Raw genomic sequence first — 21,108 nt, 5'->3', positions numbered from 1 at the left:
TTCCTATTGTCTTTTAAGCCAGCATGTACTACTTATTTCTTCTACGATTTAGTGACCCTAGTGACTTCAGGGGGTGGGAGACGGAATGCCAAGTAGACCCGTGAGTGCCCGCATTTTATCCGAAAGGCTGATCATAAATCCATGGAGACCTGCCTCACTTGAAAATCAACATTGTTTCTGCGGAGGTTTCCAAGTCTTGGTTCCCAGCCTCGAATTTCACGGCCGTGAACCAGTGAGTTCATCTCTGGACCCATCTCCAGGGCGGTTCAGGCCTGGCTGATGAATGCCCAGCACAGGTGGGCAGCCGTCCCAGCTCCTTGGATGCATCATTGCATCCACAGACGTGAAAAATGTGAACTTCCTGGCTCCCAGCAACGAGGCGGTTCCAGGTGAGCTGATTCTCAAGGCCTTTGAAAAGGCCACCGTGAGCCTCAGGAGAGACCCGCGCGGTCCGAGGAGCCGGCGCCTGCGCTTCTCTGGAAACAGGTGCCCTGGCCGCCTCCGCGGAGGCTCCGCGAAGGGGAAGGCGCCAGGGTGCGATTTTAATGTCCTCTCATCCTTTTCTTCCTCTTGGACAAAACGAGTCAAAGTTCGCATTCGCTTTAGTGTGAACGCGCTCCATAAAAACAGGTGGGGTGGATTCAGGACCATGGTCGTTCTGCAGGCGCGCTGCTGGTTTGTGATTCGGATGCAGCTCCTTTAGGGGTTTTCAACGGGAACCGAATTCAGACTCCAGGGAAAGGAAAAGAGGGACAAAGATGTGACGTTTCAAGAGACCGGGAAAATTCCAACACTACTGTCCGGGAGTGCATTCTTTGTGCGTGACAGGGATGGGGCGCCAAGTTAACAGATGGTAGGGCCCAAGGACACCTCAACTTCCTGGTCCTAGCGTGCCCTGGGAACTGTGATCAGCCCCTAGCCTACTACCCTGGGGACATTCGGTATTGGGGGGCAACTCTGCCTTGCAGGTGCTAGAGAACTGTCCTGCTTCTTCGGAAGCGTCACGGGCGGACTCATTGAACCAAGACGTTTGGCCTCCGCGAAGAAGCCCAGCTGCCGAGGCGCTTTCAAAGCGGTTGAGGCCAGCTCTCAACCTGGAGGCTAAGGCAGGAGGATCGAAAGTTTGAGGCCAGCCTCAGCAATTTAGCAAGACACTGCCTCAAAATAAAAAGGACTGGAGAGGTAGCTCCATCCCCACTTCCCTCAAAACAAATAAACAAAAAAAACAACTCAGTGAGCTCAGGTTCCTGGATCTGCTACCACAGCTCAGTCCTGACCCTCCAGCCTCCTCAGGCCAGGCAGGGGACATTTCGTGGTGAGCCCAGCCAGATGGGCCATCGGCTTCTCCAACGAGGGCTTCACGACCCTTTTCCAGCCGCAACACGGTCCCCACCCTGTAGGACGGCCTTTAAGAGGGGGAGGCAAGGAGCGGTCGCGCGGCTGTCTCAGGAAGGCCGGCCAGTGGGGCGCGGAGGTGGCCAGGACACAGGCTTCTCACCCAGAAGGCTGCCACGAACCAGAAGGCCCTCCTGTTCCGGTAACCGTAGACAGGTTTCCAAACCCTGAATCCGCGGAACCACGCGGCTGGCAGCGGGAGGTGGGCCGTCCTGAAAGCAGATGGAACAGAGGATTGGCTTCCTACCCTGAGACCGAAGGGGCGGGCGAGCTGTCAAGGAGGACCACCCAGGGAAAGACGGCTGTGATCACAGAGGGGACAGGGGAGTCCTGAGGTTAGGAAAACAAACATCACTCCCGGCCATAATCACCCTTCTCACACCCTGCCCAGGGGCGCAGGAACTGCCCAGCGGCCACCCAGGGTGGAGAGAGGGCTGCTTCTGTCCTTCCGTCTGTCTGTCCTGTGGCTGCAGAGGAAGCACCGCCCCAAAGAAGAGCCTCAGGGTTTCCCAGCCTCGGAGAAGAGATGAGAAAGGGGTCCCCCAGGGGTCAGCTCCTCTTTCCCAGCCCCACATCCCCGACCAGAGGCCACCCTGGCTCTCTCCTTGGACTTGGGGGCAGCCCACCCACCTCTGCCGCCCACCCTGCCGCAGCAGGAGCACCCCAGGCTCCCACCCACCCCGGGGTGACAGGTGGAATGAACTTTCCAACTCCACCTGCAACCCCGATCTTTTTTCAGCTGCAGTTGTTTTGGTTTGGTTTGGTTCGTCTTAATGTGGAAACTTTCAAACGTACTCAAAAGACCCCAGAGGCAGCAGCTGCCCATCTCTTCCTCTCTCCCAGTTTTCTTCTTCACAGTAAATTCCTGACATGGGGTTGTTTTATCCCCCTCAGACTCCAGGAGGTGTACAACGCCATGGTTATACCTGTCGGAATCAACAGTGATTCTTGGATATTCTCTCAATCACAGCCTATATCAGAGTCCCCCTGTTTTATAAAATTGTCTTTTTTAGTTGGTTTGTGTGTCGGTGGCCAAAAAAGATTTCACTTGACTATTTATTCTGCCTTTTAAGGCAAACACATTTCCTGAAGCCTCCTCCGTGTATCATTTGGTTGCTATTTCTCTTAAGACTATGGCCGCCGCTGCCTTCTTACTTTATTATTTGGCCTATTACCGAAAGCAGGACAGTTAGAACAGGAGGATCCAAGTTCAAAACCAGCCTGGACAACTTAGCATCAAAACAGCTAGGGATGCAGTTCAGTGGTAGAGTGCCCCTAGGTTCAGTCCACCAGTACCAAAAAAAGGAAATAAAAAAGAAAGCAAGAAAGTTGTCCTGCAGTCTTAAACTTAATCTACCTCTGTGATCTTTATTCTTATCTCTTACCCTTTGATAGGAGGTTGGACTTAACAGGAGGCCAGTGTTTGTATGATTGTGGATACTCCTGATCAGGCCAGGAATTCAGTATTATTTTTTTTTTATTCAGTATTATTTTTTTTTTTTTTTTTTTTTTTTTTGAGACAGGGTCTCACTGAGTTGCTTAGATCCTGGCTTAGGCTGGGGCTGGTTTGAACTGGAGATCCTCCTGTCTCAGCCTCCTGAGCCTCTGGGATTACAGAAGCTATTTAACATTTTCCAAGTACCCTTTGCATTTTCTCACCTCTTTTTTTTTTTTTCTACTTTTCCTCATTTTCCTTGCTTAAGAGCTGCTTAACATTTGATTATGGGCCTGTCCCTGTTTCTTATATTGACAATGAACTGTGTGTTTCCCCCAAACAGAGAATTATCTATTCATTCACTCATAAACAGATTTTTACTAAGTACCCACCAAGTTCCAGCACATTCTAGTCTGATAGCATAGTCCTCAATTTTCACCCTTCAAGTGCCCCCACTTTGACCAGAACAGGAATTTCACTCCACTACCCCATTATCACAGTTTTCAACCAAACCCACAACTCCAACTTCCTGCGTTTTTTTCTGTTCCCCAGTACCGAGCTGCTCCGGGTATCCCACCCTTCCCTTCCTTCTAAAACTGGACCACTCTACTCTTTACTAAGGACCCACCAAGTTCTAGTCACTAGGGTGCAGTAGTGAATGACTACTCTCTGGATCTCCACTCCCCGACTCTCTATTCCACTCCCTGTACAAATCCAAGTCTAGTCCCTCTGTCTTCTCTGCTCCTGTCTAGAGGCTTCTTTGGAAAAAAGATGAAAGCACAGATTCTGTCACTGAAAGTACACAGTTCCTTTTCTCAGCTGTGCCTCATTATCACCTTCCAATCCTTCCACTTGTCTCTGGTCAGCTTTTTTGTGAGCTGTTGCTTATCAGCTCCTCCTTAGAAGTATCATGAACAGTAGCACTCAGATACTTTGTAGAAAGTCCCTCTGTTGGAATTTGTCAGCACATTGGAGGTTCCTGAAAAACTAAAACAATAAGCTTGCATTTCCCCAGATAGAGAACTATCAATTTGTTCCCTCATAAAAATATCATAAACAGATTTTTACCAAATACTCACCAAGTTCTAGTCACTAGGATGTAGTAGTAAATGATAGGCGACATCCTTGTTCTCATGGAATTTACTTTCTAATTGGAGAAGATACTTTAAGAAAAAACATACCAAAAAAATAGTTATACATCATGATGAATTCCAAGGAAATGAGAGTGAGCCCATGTGACAGGAAGGAGGGGAAGCATTATGTAGACTAGCTGGTAAAACAAGTCTTCTTTGACATGTCATTTGAGCAGTGACTTAAATGACAAGAAATCGAAATGTCACCCTCATGCCCCGTATGTCCAATTATGTCCAATTATTATGTGTCAATTAAAAATTTTAATTATATTTTTAATTAATTAATTAATTAATTTTAATTAGGTATATATAACAGCAGAATGCATTTTGACTAATTGTACACAATTACAGCACAGCTTTTCATTTCTTTGGTTGTATATGATGTAGCGACGCACCATATGTGCTGTCATACATGTACCTACAGTAATGATGTCCATCTCATTCCACCATCTTTCCTGCTCCCATACCCCCTTCCCTCCCCCCCTCCCCTTTGCCCAATCAAAGTTCCTCCATTTTTCCCATGCCCCCCCCAATTATGGAACAGCATCCTCTTATCAGAGAATACTCGGCCTTTCATTTTTTAGGATTGGCTTACTTCTCTTGGCATGATATTCTCCAGCTCCATCCATTTACCTGCAAATGCCATGTCTTTATTCTCTTTTAATGCTGAGTAATAGTCTGCTGTGTATATATACCGCAGTTTCTTTATCCATTCATCTATTGAAGGGCATCTAGATTCCTTCCATAGTTTACCTACTGTGAATTGGGCTGCTATGAACATTGATGTGGCTGTGTTATTATAGTATGCTGATTTTAAGTCTTTTGAGTATAGACCGAGGAGTGGGATAGCTGGGTCAAATGGTGATTCCTTTCCAGGTTTTCTAAGGAATCTCCGTACTGCTTTCCAGATTGGTTGCACAAATTTGAAGTCCCACCAACAATGCATGAGTGTACCTTTTCCACCATCCTTGCCAACATTTATTGTTGTCTGTATTCTTGATAACTGCTATTCTGACTGGCATGAGATAAAATCTTAGAGTAGTTTTGGTTTGCATTTCTCTAATTACTAGAGATATTTAACATTTTTCCATATATTTGTTGAGCGAACATATATCTTCTTCTGAGAAGTGTCTGTCCAGCTCCTTAGCCCATTTATTGATTGGGTTGTTTGGGTTTTTTGTTTGTTGGTTGGTTGGTTGGTTTTTTGTTTTGTTTTTGTTTTGTTTTGTTTTGTTTTGTTTTTTTGGTGTTAAGTTTTTTGAGTTCTTTATAGATCCCGGAGATTAGTGCTCTATCTGACAAGCACGTGGCAAAAATTTGCTCCCCAACTGTAGGCTCTCTGTTTACCTCATTGATTGTTTCTTTTGCTGAGAAGAAGCTTTTTAGTTTGAGTTCATCCCATTTATTAATTCTTGATTTTATTTCTTGCACTTTAGGAGTCTTGTTAAGAAAGTCGGGGCCTAATCCGACATTATAAAGATTTGGGCCTACCTTTTCCTCTATTAGGTGAAGGGTCTCTGGATTGATTCCTGTGTCCTTGATACACTTTGAATTGAGTTTTGTGCGCAGTGAGAGATAGGGATTTGTTTTCATTTTGCTGCATATGGATTTCCAGTTCTCCCAGCATCATTTGTTGGAGAGGTTATCTTTTCTCCAATGTACGTTTTTGATGCCTTTATCTAATATAAGATAACTGTATTTATGTGGGTTTGTCTCTGTGACTTCTATTCTGTACCTTTGTTCTACACGTCTTTTGGTGCCATTACCATGCTGTTTCTGATACTATACCTTTGCAGTATAGTTTAAGGTCTGGTATTGTGATGCTCCTGCTTTACTCTTATTGCTAAGGATTGCTTTGGCTTATTCTGGATCTCTTATTTTTCCAAATGAATTTCATGATTGCTTTTTCTATTTCTATAAGGAATGACAACAGGATTTTAATTGGAATTGCATTGAATCTATACAGCTTTTTGGGTAGAATGCCATTTTGACAATATTAATTTTGCCTGTCCAAGATTATCGGAGATCTTTAAAATTATGTTTTTCAAAAGTCTGGGTTGGGGGTATAGCTCAGTGTTTGAGTGTAGACTTAGTAGGCTCAAGGTTAAGCCTTCAATTCCCACACCAAAACCAAAGATTTTTTTCAAAGCAAAAAGTTTTCTTTCTTTCTTCCTTCTTTCTTTCTTTCTTTCTTTCTTTCTTTCTTTCTTTCTCAAGATGGAGCTGCGCATTGTGGTGCACATCTGTAATACCACAATTCATGAGGCTGAAGTTGGAGGACTGCAAGTTTGAGATCAGGTTTGGCAACTTAGCAAGACTCTCCCTTAAAATAAAAAATAAACAAGTAAGGACTTAGGATGTGGCTAATGGTAAAGCATCCTGAATTCAATCCCCAGTCCCAAAAGGAAAAAAAAAAAAAAATCGGGAAGATCTAGGGAAATAGCTAACTAGCAAGGACCCAGACCCCAGCTATAATGTCTTGGGAACAAAATGCAAATGGAGAAACTGATGTCACACACATAGGCAGGAACTACATCAGGTCATGCCTGATTGACTTTATCTATACTGTGTCTTTTTTTCTAATTGCAATAAGAAGTCACTGGAGGTTTTTGTTGATTTTGGTGTTGAGAATGGAACCTAGAACCTTGAACTCCCTAGGCAAGTGGTCTACCAGTGAACTACAACCCCAGCCCACCACCAGAGGGTTTTAACCAGGAATCAGATTAGTCGAATTTTGGGTTGAGTTCCTGGGGGGATGTGATGACATTTACAGTCAGCCATCAGTATCCCTGGTTCTACATCCATAGATTAACCAACCATAGATCAAAAACATTCAGAAAAAAAAATTTACTGTATTGAACACGTGTACTTTTCTTTTTATTATTCTCTGTACAATACAGTAGAAAGTCAAGTATGGTGGTGCACACCCATAATCCCAGTGACTCGGGAGGCTGAGGCAAGACTGATCACAGGAAAAACACATTTATGAGGTGAAATTTGGGGATGAATAAAAAGTTGTGTTTTTAGGCCTCTTAAATTTGAAATGCCTATCAGCCAACCTTGGAGAGGTCCAGGAGGGTGTTGGATTTCTGAGTTTGGCACTAGAGGGAAAGGTGAGGACTGGGATCATAAATCTGGAAGTCATCAGCCTTGGAATGGCTTTTACAGACAGAGACAGGACAAGTCACCAGGATGAAAATACAGAGGAGAAAGGGGGCTTTCACCTGTAGGACACAGGAAGTGGAGCCAGGAAAGCAAACAGAAAGGAGCAGTCAGGGAAGTGGGAGAGGACAATGCCCAAGGAGAAAGAATCCTGCTTCAGAGTGAGCCAACGGTGGGTCCCCCACAGCTGCCTTGGAGAGGACAGGCAAGCAGAGGGGACTAGCCCTGGCTTGGGCAAGTGGGGGTCAGTGGTAACCTTGACCAAGGCGATTTCAGTTCTATGGTGCCTGGTAGAGAGCTGAGGTCAGAGTGGAGCAGGTCCAGGACAGCTAGACTTTTTATGTTTCTTTGGCAGCGCTGGGGATAAGCCAGGCGCACTCCTCTGCTGAGCTACACCCCCAGCCCTTTTTATTTTTTCTTTTGAGACAGGGTCTCACTAAGTTGCTCAGGATGGACTCAAACTTGTAATCTTCCCAGTGGCTAGGCTTGCACCACCATGCCTGTCTCAGGATAGGTCATCCGGAGGAATTCTTTCTGAACAAGAGGAAGGAGTTGGAGCAGTTGCTGGAGGCGAAGGTGGGGTCAGGGGTGGTTTTACATTCTAACTGTGGGAAATTAATGGTCTACTGACCATAAGATGTAGGGGAGAGCAAGAAATTGATGACACTAGAGACAGGAAGGAAATTGCTAGAACGAAGTCCTGTGACCACCTTGCAAACTATTCTGGACTATTTAAGAACAGCTTTCTCTAACCGGGCACAGTGGCACTTGCTTGTAATTCCAGCTACTTGGAAGGCTGAGGCAGGAAGATCGCAAATTTGAGGCGAGCCTAGGCAGTTCGAAAATTGTGGGGGCAGGGGGGCAGTTCAAGTAATTGAGCTAGCATTGAGCTACACCCTTGGCCCCATTAGCCTAAGCAGTTTAGCAAGAAACTGCCTAAGATAAAATAAAATTATGTCTGGGGACCATTTCAGTCGTAGAGCACCCCTGAATTCAATTCACAGTACTGCAATAGAAAGGGGAAAAAAACCCATCTCCCTCTAAAATACAAACAATATCATGATCAATTGGATATTTTGGACATGCTAAAACTTAACACTTTAAAAGAAGTTATCATGATAATAGATTGGGTTAGGAGAACTATTTTTAGAAAGCAGGCAAAACAATAGAATTGCAATAGTGTTTTAATAGCTAAAATTTCCTGTCAACTGTTTTAGTCACAGGACAGATTCTTCAAGATACAAAATTATCTTGTGATCCCAAAATAGCTGACCTTGGCATTGTTCCCTTGAACTTTCCCTTAAAATGGAATTTTACTTTCCTTTAAAAATATTAATCTGCATGATTCTACAGAACTTGCTTCTATTGGCAAAGCTCACCTCTGGAATAAAAAACAATTAGTGGCTCAAGGGGGAAAAACTTAAGCTCCTTTTTAATATATTTTGGTTTCCTTCTGGATTGAAACAAGCCAGTAAGACCCTCAGAATAAACCCAGTGTGGGTGGGGGAGGGGAGAGGTGTGGGACTTGAATTTCAGAATCACAGGACATCCAGGATCATAGCTTTCCCACTGTCAGGCATAGGCCAGTGTGGCACATGCATATGTACACGTCATCGTTTGGGGTGGTATTATTATTATGACTCCTTTTCTTTTTCTCTAGTCTTACAAGTTTTGAATGGATGTCAAATTGATCTTACCTCCCTAACACATTTTCATATGTTCTTAGTATTAACACGTGAAATATTTTTGCCTTGGATTATTATGGCCAGTTGGTTAGTGACTCTCATTTGACTCTATCTAGAACTTTCTCCACTTCAGACTTTAGTAAGTTTCTTAACTCTTTTGCAGGAATACTTGTTTTTGTTTTTGTTTGTTTGTTTGTTTGTTTTCATACCAGGGATTGAACCCAGGGGTGCTTCACCATGAAGCCACATCCCCAGCCCTTTTACATATTTTAGAGGCAGCGTCTCACTGAGTTGCTTAGGGTCTCACTAAGTTGCTGAGGCTGGATCTGAACTTTTGATTCTTCTACCTCAGCCTCCAGAGCTGCTGGGATTACAAGTGTGGGCCACAATGCCCAGCTTGAAAGTGTATTTTTCAAATGATTTTTAAAACATTTGTGAGTTTTAGAAATTTCAGCCTTTAGAATCACAGTCAGGCTTTGTGTCCCTGTCCCCTGGCCCAGGTGAGATGCTTTCTCCTTGTTGCGCCCTCATAGCAGGACTGCAGTTCTGTTGAGGGTGGTACTAATACTAAGATGGCTCCAAAGGGTCACATTGTATTTCACCTACTGGTCAACTGCAGTATAAATGGAGATGATATGTTTAGAGTAAATACATTACACACACACACACACACAAATGAATACATATATACATGCAAAATCATAATTGAAGATACAGCTCTTTTTTGTGGCACCTTGTGGGCAATCAGTTGTTCCAAGACAAAGCTGAGTATCTCCTTCCCAGCCACTAGCTACCAGAAACTTATCGAAGTGGAGAGAAGGGTATGGCCACAGAAGTGGCTGCTGGTGCTCTAGGTGAAGAATGGAAGGGTTCTGTGGTCAATCAGTGGGGGGAACAATAAACAAGGTTTCCCCATGGAGCAAGGTGTCTTGACCCATGGCCGTGTTCGCCTGCTACTGAGTCAGGGGCACTCCTGTTACAGACCCAGGCGAACTGGAGAGAGCAAGTGCAAATCTGTACAAGGTTGCGTTGTGGGTGCCAATCTAAGCTTCTCAACTTGGTTATTAAAAAAAAAAAAAAAAGGAGAGAAGGATATTCTTGAACTTGGGGATACCCCTGTACCTCGTAGACTGGGACCCCAAAGCGCTAGTAGAATCTGCAAACTTTTCAGTCTTTCTAAGGAAGATGATGTCCACCAATACATGATCAGAAAACCCTTAAACAAGGAAGGTACAAAAACCAGGAGCAAAGCACAAAGATTCAGTGCCCTGTTACTCCACACTGCAACACAAGCGCTGGAGTTTTGCTCTGAAGAAACAGCGGACTAAGAAAAATGAGGAAGAGGCTGCAGAATGCCAAACTTTTAGCCAAGAAAATGAAAGAAGCCAAAGAAAGACACCAGGAACAGATTGCCCAGAGACGCGGCTGTCCTCTCTGAGAGATTCTACTCCTGACTCCAGTCAAAAATAAGAATTTTTAAGAGTAACAAATAAATAAGATCAGAACCTCAAAAATATATATATACAAACTAAATTATTAATTTTTCATAATGGTCTCCTCTGATTAAAGAGATTATGAATGATTTTTGTTATTTTCTTTGTGTGTTTGTACATGCACACACAATTTTGGACTGGGGATTGAACCCACCTGTGCTTTACTACTGAATATATCCCCAGTCCTTTCTTACTTTTATATTTTGAGAGATCACTCCAAGTTGCTGAGGCTGGCTCCAAACTTGGATTCCTCCTGCCTCATCCTCATGAGTTGCTGGAATTAGGCATGCACCAGCAACTCATGAGGTAGCAGATCTTGACATAAAATAATGTGAGGTTCAGCCAGGCATGGTAGTGCCTACCTGTCAATCCCAGCTTTTGGAGAGATTGAGGCAAGAGGATCCCAAATTGAAGACCAGCAGAGCAAAATTTAAAAAAAAAAAAAAAATTTAAAGGCTGAAGATGGACTGGGGTAGTGGCTCAGTGGTAGAGCGTTTGCCTACCATGTGTGAGTTCCTGGGTTCGATCCTCAACACCACATAAAAATAAGTAAATAAAATAAAGGTATTGTGTCCAACTATAAAAATAAAATAAAATGGCTGAAGATGTAGCTCAGTGATACAGTGTCCCTGGGTTCAATCTGCAAAATTTAAAAATGTTTAAAAAGAAAGAAAGGAAAAAAAAAAAAAAACCAGTGAGGCCCTTCCATCTTTATTTATCCCAATTAGTGTTAATATTTATATTATATGAAAATATATTATTGCATTTATTACAGGCAAATATTATTATTCTGGAAATCCCATTGTGGTTTTTAATGCTTTGTGTTACCTTTCTAAAATCCAACATTCTCTGAATTCTGAAACACAAATGACCCCCAGGGTTTCTATAAGGAATTATCAGCATACCAAAAAGACAGAAATATGCATGCTTCAGCCCAGAAGCCCACAACCAAAATTGAGATGGCAAGAAATACACACAAGAAAAACTTTCAATCTTTCAAACCAGGCTTTAAAAAAATACAGAGAGAAGATGCAGGGCTTTGGAATTGACAGCAAGGCTATCGTCAGATGAGACAGGATAAGGGCAGTTCCAAAATATTTATTAATCTGTGTCAGATTAATTCTTTTAAAAAGGTAGTAGGGAGGGACAGATATGGCTAACTTTCCTCTAGCGCCTTTCTCTTAAGAAAGACCCCTTTGCCAAACTGATCACTGGCTGAGATCAGAAGATGAAAGGAATCTAAAGGAACCCAGTTGCTCTGGTCACAGTGGTGAATTTCTACATATGAGAGAGAGAGAGAGAGAGAGAGAGAGAGAGAGAGAGAGAGAGAGAGAGAGAGACAGTATTCACAGGTGGATTCAAGAGAGCAGGCAGAGGAAATGGCTCTGGACATGCCTGCCTGCACTAACCCAGGTGAGGCTTAAGATGTGTGAAGGGAAGGGTATGTTGGTGGGAGAACTGGAGGAGAGTATTTTAGTAGGGAGTGTAGAATTTATCTGTTTAAGATTTGCCCCTGGCTGAGTCTAAGCTGGAATGTTCTTATAAGTAGTTCTTTTCTTCTCTTAAACATGAGAAATTTCTGGCTTTCTTCTGGATTGAGACAAACTTGTGAGGACAGGCTCATACTTCATGGATATAACCCTGACCTAAGATACAGAAGAGATGAGCTTCACAAGGCGGGAGAATCATTTAGAATCCCTATCTGTTGGGCTGCTCTGATTGTAAGCATCAGAAGCCTGACTTAATATGAATAAAGCAAAAAATAATAATAATTTTTTGGTACTTAAGGAAACTTTAGGAAGCAATTAAAAATCAACCAAGGATTGGGCTGGGGTTGTGGCTCCAGCAGTAGAGCACTCACCTAGCACATGCAAGGCCCTGAGGTTTGAGTCTCAGCACCACATAAAAGTAAATAAATAAAATAAAGGCATTGTGTCCAACTGTAACTAAAAAATATATATTTTTAAAAATCAACCAAGGGTTGATTCTGTTACAATCCTGGTATCTGAACCAAAATCTCCTATATCCAAGAGCAATAACTTTCTGAATAACTTGCTGAAAGTCTCCCAGGGAATAATTTGTGATGTTCCAGAAGAGGGTGGTACAAAGGCACAGGGACTGTTCCTGGAATGTTTCTGAATAATTAAGTTACAGTTGCTATTTGCAGGTCACTGCAGCAGAGAGTCAATATCTGCTGCTCACCCAGGTCACCTGTGCAAAACAGAGTAGTTCTTGTATTACATTGTAATAATGTTTGGAATCATCCTTTGTTTCACTCTTGGAGGACAAAGATTGTGTAAATGCACAAGGCAGGGTAAGCCCAGACAGGCTTCTCCAGGCCTGGAGGACCTCTGATCTGCTGACACAAAGCTGGGGATCTCCAGCTCTAGACAAGCCCCCCAATTCACTATTATACACTGAAGACGAAAGAAAGGAATAAATGAAGTTCAGCCTCAGCAACTTGGCCACTTAGCAAGACCTTGTGTCCAAAAATAAAAGGGGGGACTGGGGTTGTGACTCAGTGGTAGAGTGCTCGCCTAGCATGCATGAGGCACTGGGTTCCATTCTCAGCACCACATAAATGTAAAATAAAGATATTGTGTCCACCTAAAACTAAAAAATAAATATTTAAAAATAAATAAATAAATAGAAAGGGCTGGGGATACAGTTCTAGGACAGAGTGCCCTCCGTTGACTCCCCAATCCCTACTGCTACCAAAAAAAAAAAAAAAAGAGAGAGAGAGAGAGAGTAAATGAAATCCATAATGTGTGGATATTTGACACAAAGCAAGCATCTTTGGATGTTCTAACCCTGAAAGGGCAATTCATTACCCCTGTTTAAACACATAAAGAAAATAAGGCTCAGAGCCCTGTGGTTCACTTTTCCATGACCATCAACCTCAGAATGTAAAGCCAGGATTTAGAAATGATCTCAGAGCAAGGCGGCAGGTGGGCCGCAGGCTGCCCAGTGTCTTCAGGGGATCTCGAAGCTGCACAACACCCCACTTGGGGGGCCCTACTCCTCTTCTCCTCCTCATCGGCCCCACCCTCACGACCTCATCTAACCCTACTTACCTCCATGTCTCACTTCCAGGTGGCACCAACACATGAATTTGAGGATGAAGTTTCTGCACGTGAACTTCTGGTGACACACTCAAACCCCAGCACCTGGGATAAAAGCAGAAATGGCAAGAACGACTTCTAACAGGGATTCTTAAAGGAAAAAAAAAATTCCTCTTTCCTGCCTGGGGGAGCTTCCATGTGAGGTGTGTTGGCAGTGAAAGTCACTCATGGAGAGCCACAAGATGAAGAGGCCTAGAGATGGACTGGGTGTCTCCAGGTGGCATACCTGCTGCCATTCTTTCATGGAAAAGTAGACGTCCATCTAATTTAAGCCACTGTTAATTGGTGGTTTTGTTTGTTTGTCCCACCCCCACTGGGGACTGAACCCAGGAGGGCTCTACACCATGCTACATCTCCAGCCCTTCATTTAATTTTATTTGGCACCAGGGTCTCTCCAAATTGCTGAGATTACTGGTGTGCACAACCATGCCCAGCTCTTGGGGATTTTTAATCACTGCAGGCAGATTGAATCCTAACTACTAAAAGGGCACAGCCCCTTTCCTCCCAGTCTTAAGGTACTAGCTTACCTTCAGCTAGTGATTTCATCTTCCCTCGGGGTAGCTGGGAAGAAGCAATGAGACAAACCAATGAGACACCAGGAGAGCAGTGGGGCTTTTCCGTGGCCTGTCGTGTGTGACACAGTGTGGTAGGGGGAGAGAAAAGGATGGCAGACAAGACTCATCAACTCATCGTTCCTGGGGTGCTTCAGGAGCAGCACGTGCAGTCACATCTAGAACTGCACAGCACAGACTTGAAGTTCCTTGAGGATTCAGAGGTGAGAAAGTCCACGTTGACAACGTGGAGTTGACGATTAAAGGTTTGGTGATGGAGACAAGGTGTGAGTCGGGACTTAGGAAGTGGTTTCATATGTAAGTACAACTGTTAGCTACAAGAGGCCGTTAAGTTAAACTCAACCTGACCCTATTTTTGTAAAAAAAGGAGTGGGTGGGGAGGGTGTTGGTGATTGGATTATGTGATTAAACAGGCAAGAGGTCAACTCAGGGAGAAGTGGACAGAGACCAAATCCAAATGATGCCTTCAAGACATGGTCTCAGCTCTGCTTTCCTGAATGCACTGCATATTCCCAAGGCTGAGGTAGAGTCAGAGCTGTGGATGTGCATCCTATCAGCCTGGTCACCAAGTGGAGAAAAATCTCCTCCCTTAGGGCTGCAGGAGTCCTCAACCTAATGACCCCTTGCGGCTCCACTGTGCTGACCTGGGTCATGCACATCCTGTGGAGGGGGCAGAAAGAGATCCTGGGTGTAGTTCAGTCCCACTCACACTGCGTGGACCGGGGGTCTAATGAGGGTGTTTAAAGGAGACTATGGTGTTATTGGCTGAGAAGGGAAATAGATGCCGGGTAGATATTGTTCAAGGAAAAGAGCAAAGATGCGAGGTCTGGAGAGAGCAGGATGGGACGGGCTGAATGGCAGAGAGAATTCACGTAGGCAGGAAATGTGCTGGCCAGGGAGGGGGCTCCCTTCGTCCTCACCGTCTTAGTTTGTTTGAGCCGCCTTAACAAAATACGTGGAATTCTCACGCTGTGGAGTCTGGAAGTTCAAGATCAGGCGACACACAGGACAGGTTTCCTCTGAGCCCTCTCTCCTTGGCTTGCCAGGGGACACCCTCCTGCTGTCTCATCATGTGGCTGTACCTCTGGGCACACAGGCCCCTGGTGTCTCTTCCTCTTCATGGAGGACACCAGTCATTTGGACTGAGGTCCTCCCATACGACCTCATTTAGCCACAATCACCTCCTCAAGGGCCTCATTCCAAATACAGTTACAGTCTGAGGTCCCAAGGGCTCAGATTTCAATGTAGGAATTTTAGGAAGGAATTGTAAGTTAGTCCCTGACACTCACTGTTGTCTCAAGGGCAGTAATAAAATAGCAGATTTTTATTTGGATTTCTCACTTATTTAAAAAAAAAAAAAAAAAAAAACGCAAAGATTACAGCAGGATGGTAGGATGGTATGGGAAGCCAGTTATCAGCATGACCCTTAGTCAGTGAAAGCTGCTGTCTTTAAAGATAAACCTGTCCTCTACAGACACTGACCTTCCAGAGCCTCAGCCTTCTGGAATGGCTGGGAACCAGAACAAAGCAAATAAACAAGAAGACTCAACCAAGGGATCCGCGAATCAAAGGTGCACTTAACACAATTAGCTGGTGGCCTGGGGGCCGGTCACTGAGCAGCCTGTTGAGCAAAATCAAGGCACTTAGAGCCAGGATGGGCAGTAACACCCAGCACCTAATGCAGCTCTCCCAGAATAGACACTCGGGAAGCTGTGACTACACTGAACTTAAGAAAAAGGTTGCAGAAGGAGGTGCTGGTGAGTGGCTTTGTCCTGACCGTAGACAGTGTGAAAAGCCCTCAGCATCTAGGTCAGAGGGTGGCAGTGGAGAGGCAAAAGCCACCTGCACTTGGATTCAGGATCCTCTGGAGAACCAAACACAGAATAAGATCTTTCTAGGCTTTCATGGATGCGCAAAGAGATGGGAAGGGGAGAGAGCAATGGCTTTGTTCCTTGATCAGCCAATCAAAAATAGACACACCCTCCCACCTCCCATTGTAGATCTCCTATTATCTCCCCAACTAACTGTGCTTGCTTATTCTCTCTTTCTTCCCAGTACTGGGGATTGAACACAGGGGCGCTGGACCATTGAGCTACATCCCCAGCCCTTTTTATTTTTTATTTGGAGACAGGGTCTTGCCAAATGGCTGAGGCTGGTCTTGAACTTGCAATCCTTCTGCCTCCACCTCCCCAGTTGCTGAGATTACAGGTATACACCACCACCCCCAGCACAGACCATCTTTTCAATAGCAATAGTCTCTTGATCTATTGGTCTTATTATACCTCAAATTTTCTAACAATACATTGTACACACAAAGGTGTTCAAGGTCAGCCAGAGCACATTAGTGAGACCCTGTCTTAAAATAAAAAGGGCTGGGGAGGTAGCTCAATGGTACAGTGCCCCTGGGTTCAATCCCCAGTACTGAGAAGAAAGAAAAAGGGGCGGGGTTGAGGGAGAGAGTGGGTGAGGAAGAGAGAGCTTGAGGGAGGGAGGAAGGAAGGAAAGCAGGCAGGCAGGTGGGTGAAGAAAAGGGACATGCAGGTTTTGCAGGACTGGTATGTTAGGAGAGAAAGAGGTGAAAAACCCCATGGTCTTATAGTACCATATTTGCAAGTCAAACCTTTTATCTTTGAAGGCTTTCGCTACAATTAGAAAAAGACGACGTCACCTCTTATGAGATATGACTCTAATTTTGAGATGGTCATATAAAGAAAAGAGTCATTAAATTTATATTTTTTTCATTTCTATCTTTCATTTGCCTGTCTTATCTTTGAAGGTTATAAACTTTATTGGGGGGGAAGGTCGTATATTTTTATAGTATAGTGGTATTTAAAATGTCAAGAAGCAGGAAAAAAATCGGGGTACCATTTAGCCTGAGATGTTTAATGCATGTTCATTGCTCTTCTCCAACAACTCCTCTCAACTCTCTCATGCACGTAGCTATTCCTCCCTCACCCTCTGAGGCCCATGATTAGTCCACGGAAAGATATAGCATCAAACAAGAAACACATTTCTTTCTTATTTATTTTTATGAAACACATTACTGTACTAAAGCACCAAAGAAAAGAAGGCTAATTTAATTGGTGTCTAGTCTGCAAAGGATGAAAATGGCCTCTGTAATGTAGAAAGGTTATTTGTCATCTGCTTCTTGGAAAAAAAAAAATGCTCTGGCTGATTTGTATCTTTCCTCTGCTCTCAGCGATGGCCGTTTGCTTTTCTCTGAACAGCCACAGGGTCGGTCTCCAGCCTCTGTGGATTTATGTTCTCCTCTGACTCCTGCAGCAACTCCCAGAAGGCTGTGTGCCTTTCAGCATGGGGAGATGGAAGGTTTGCTAGACATTCGGCAAACATGTATTGTATTTATCACCAAATTAGCGGTAATTGTGGACACAGAAGAAAAACGATCAAATTCACGAAGTATGCCACAGATTAGCCCAACTACAATTATTTTTGGTATGCATAGTGCCTGGATTTTTGCATTTGTTGAAGGTAATGTAGCCTATGAAAACAAGGCTAGCGAGCAGCATTTCATTTATTACTTTTAACAAAAGCATAATGAGAAAATGAATCTGGATGCATTATACAGATTTATTACAGAGTTATTCTTACTGATTTCATTGTTTGTTATGTGTTTTTTTTTTCAAATGCTAAGAAGAAAAATGCATGGTTGAGCTCATTTTCTTTCTTTTACTAACATTCTAAATGCATGAGAATTACCTATTTCACTGTGTAGGTATTTTCATATGTTTAGATGGAAAATCTCACTCCAGTGAATGTTTTCAATGTTCAAAAAGTGACCTGCTTTCAACCCATTTTTTAAAAAAAATAAATGACAGCGTAATGCATTACAATTCATATACACATATACAGCCCAATTTTTCATATCTTTGGTTGTATATAAAGTATGTTGACACCAATTCGTGTCTTCATACGTGTACTTTGGATGATGATGTCTGTCACATTTCACCTTCCTTGCTAATCCCCTGCCCCCTCCCTTTTCAGCCTATTTTAAAAAATTTTTTTTTTCTTAGTTGTAGATGGACACAATACCTTTGTTTTGTTTATTTTGATGTGGTGCTGAGGATGGAACCCAGTGCCTCATACTTGTGAGGCAAGCACTTTACTGCTGAGCCACAACACCAGCCCCTCAACCCCCCCCCCCTTTTTTTTTTAATGAGTACAAGACTTGAACAGGCACTTTACAAAAGAGGTCATACAAACGGCCAATAAACATGAAGAAGTGCTCACAATTAATCACCAAGGAAAGACAAATTAAACTATTTATTTACCACCACATAGCCAACAATATGGCTAACATTGAAAAAAGAGCTACCAATACTGAGAACTGGCAAGAATGTAGGGTAACTGCTTTCTCCCACTTTGCTGATGACAAGATTAAAAAACAACAAAAAAAGAAAAAGGAAAAAAAAAAAAAAACCAACTATTGTCTGGTAGAGCACACCGGGACCCAGCTATGGAGGAAGCTGAGGCAGGAGGATCACTTGAGCTTGGGAGTTCGGAGATCACTTAGTAGCCAAGGATAAGGGCACACACCTATAATCCCAGTGACTCAGGAGGCTGAGGCAGGAGGTCTTCAAATTCAAGGCCAGCCTCAGCAACCTAGTGAGACCTGTCCTTGAAAGTAAAATTTAAAGAAAAAGACTTGGAATATAGCTCAGTGGTGGAACACTCACCTCTCATGTACCCTGGGTTCAATCCCTAATACAGAAAAGGAAAGAAAGAAAGGAAAGAGAAAGACTGTCCCCTTTCCACCAAAGATGTCCATGTCCTAATCCTGGAAATCTCTGAATGTGTTACCTCAAGTGGAAAAGGGGTAATTAAAATAAGGACCTTGAGGTAGGGAGATGAGCCAGAATTAAATGGGCAGACACAATCCAATCACAAAACTCCTTAGAGAACTTTCCCCCTGGTCAGAGAGCAATGCTACAATGAAAGAAGGATTGGAAACATGTGAAGAGAGAAGGTTTCGAATCCATCATTGCTGGATTAAAAGATGGAGATGAAGCCTTGTGCCAAGGAATGCAGAGACCTTCAGAGGTGGGAACCACCCTCAGCTGACAGCCAGAGAGAAAAATGGGACCTCAGCTCTAGAACAGCAAGAAATAACTCTGCAACACAGCAAGGAAACACATCCTCCCCTAGAGATTCCAGGAAAACAGTCCTGCTGATGTCCCACACAACTGTAAGACCGCAGGAGGCGTGCTGTGGTAAGCTAAGAGAGTCTGTGGTCCTTTGTTACAACAGTGATAGAAAATGAACTCAGCACCCAAAAGAGAGGTGAGCATTTGTGCACCAGAAAATGTGTTCAGTGATGTCCATAGCAATATTATTCATAGGACCCCCAAATTGGAACTAACCCAGACGGCCATTAACAGAATAGATAAATTAACTGGCAAAGCCATACAAAGGGACCACATACAACAACAAGAAGAAAGGAAAGAGACTGTCAGGTAGCTGGGCTTCACAAGCACAGGTGGAGTCTGTTGATAACTCATCACACCCATGGTATGTATAAAGCCCAGTCTGAGAAAAGGTCAAAACTAGGCAAAGAGCTGGGGGTGTAGCCTAGCGGTAGAGCATGTGCTTAGTATGCACATGGCCCTGTGTTCAATCCACAGCATAAAGCAAACAGGCAAAATTCATTCTCTTAGTCCATCTTCTATTGCTACACCAAAATACCTGAGACTGGAAATTTTATAAAGGAAAGAGATTTCATTAGCTGAGGTTTCTGAAGGCTGGGAAACTCAAGGTCAGGCAGCTGTATCTAGTAAGGGTCTGATACAGTGTCATAATATGGCAAAAGACATCATGTGACAGGAACGCATGCACTTTATAACACTTGTTTGTTATAAAGAATAAACTGGGAGAGCTAATCCAGTCTGTGAGAAAGACAACCTTTTTAAAATGCTCCACCTCTCAACAGTATTACCCAGGCAATCAGATCTCCACATGAGTTTTGGAGGGGACAAATCACCTGAAAACATATCAACTGTGCACTAATGGCAGACCTCAAATGGTGGCTGTCCTCAAGGGGGGAAGGGACTGAGCAGATGCCTGGCAGAGGCCTGTGGTGCTGGAAAGTTCTAGATCCTCAGTAAGGTGATATTTGCATGTTTATGATGATGTATGTTCTGCTTCGGTTAAAAGAGTCACGTGGAAAGAAGTGGTCTGTCTGGGTTATTAAACTTTTTTAAAAATTTAAACTGAAGCCCACTTATATAATATATAATAATTTTTTTTCCTCTCATTTAGTATTTGGCTCCCCTCTGATTTTTTAATCATGGCCTATTTCCCTGAGGCCAGAAGAAGAGAAAAGACCAGTGAAACACCATCAAACCTCCTGGTACACTTGAATGAACTTAAATGTATACTCTTTCATATACTCTATTTTTAAATCACATTTATTTATTTACAGACTACCAGGTTCTTCTCCCCAGAAGCAACTAACGTTACTGTTTCCTTTCAGAGATTTCTCTATCTTATTATATTTATATAATTTTCTTTTTTTTTACATGGATGATAGCAAACTACATATCTGGGACTGTACTTACTGTTCTCACCCATGGAGCAGAGACCTAATTTTTAATAGCTAAATGGATATTAGAGACATTCTTCATTTGACTAGTTCTTCTGTTGACAGACATCTAGGTTTTGCCAGTTCTTTGCTATTGTAAATGATGCTACAATAAATACCCTGAAATGCTACAATAAATACCCTTGGAAATTACAAAAAGAGCAATCAGTCTCAAACTACTGACATTTTTGCACAACCACAAACTACTTTTCAGTAAATTTGCTTCAGATAAATAACCATTGATTTGAAGCTACGCTGGATGTTAACATTGTTTTTCTTTTTTTTTTTTTAAGAGAGGGAGAGAGAGAACTTATTTAATATTTATTTTTTAGTTTTCGGCGGACACAACATCTTTGTTTGTATGTGGTGCTGAGGATTGAACCCGGGCCACATGCATGCCAGGCGAGTGCGCTACCGCTTGAGCCACATTCCCAGCCCTGTTTTTCATTTTTTTTTAAATAATTTTTTTTAGTTGTAGTTGGATACAATACCTTTATTTTATTTTTATGTGGTGCT

At 43.2% G+C, this 21,108-nt stretch overlaps 1 pseudogene; it reads left to right on the top strand.

Moving 5' to 3' along the window:
- The first annotated feature begins 283 nt into the window (after nt 1-283).
- LOC143401786 (small ribosomal subunit protein eS6 pseudogene) lies at nt 284-10,280 on the top strand (annotated as a pseudogene).
- Nucleotides 10,281-21,108: the final 10,828 nt, after the last annotated feature.

The sequence above is a fragment of the Callospermophilus lateralis genome, chromosome 6 (genome assembly GCF_048772815.1).
Source record: "Callospermophilus lateralis isolate mCalLat2 chromosome 6, mCalLat2.hap1, whole genome shotgun sequence".
NCBI lineage: Eukaryota > Metazoa > Chordata > Mammalia > Rodentia > Sciuridae > Callospermophilus > Callospermophilus lateralis.
Note: the sequence above shows the minus strand (reverse complement) of the source record. Positions and strands in the feature narration are given on the sequence as shown.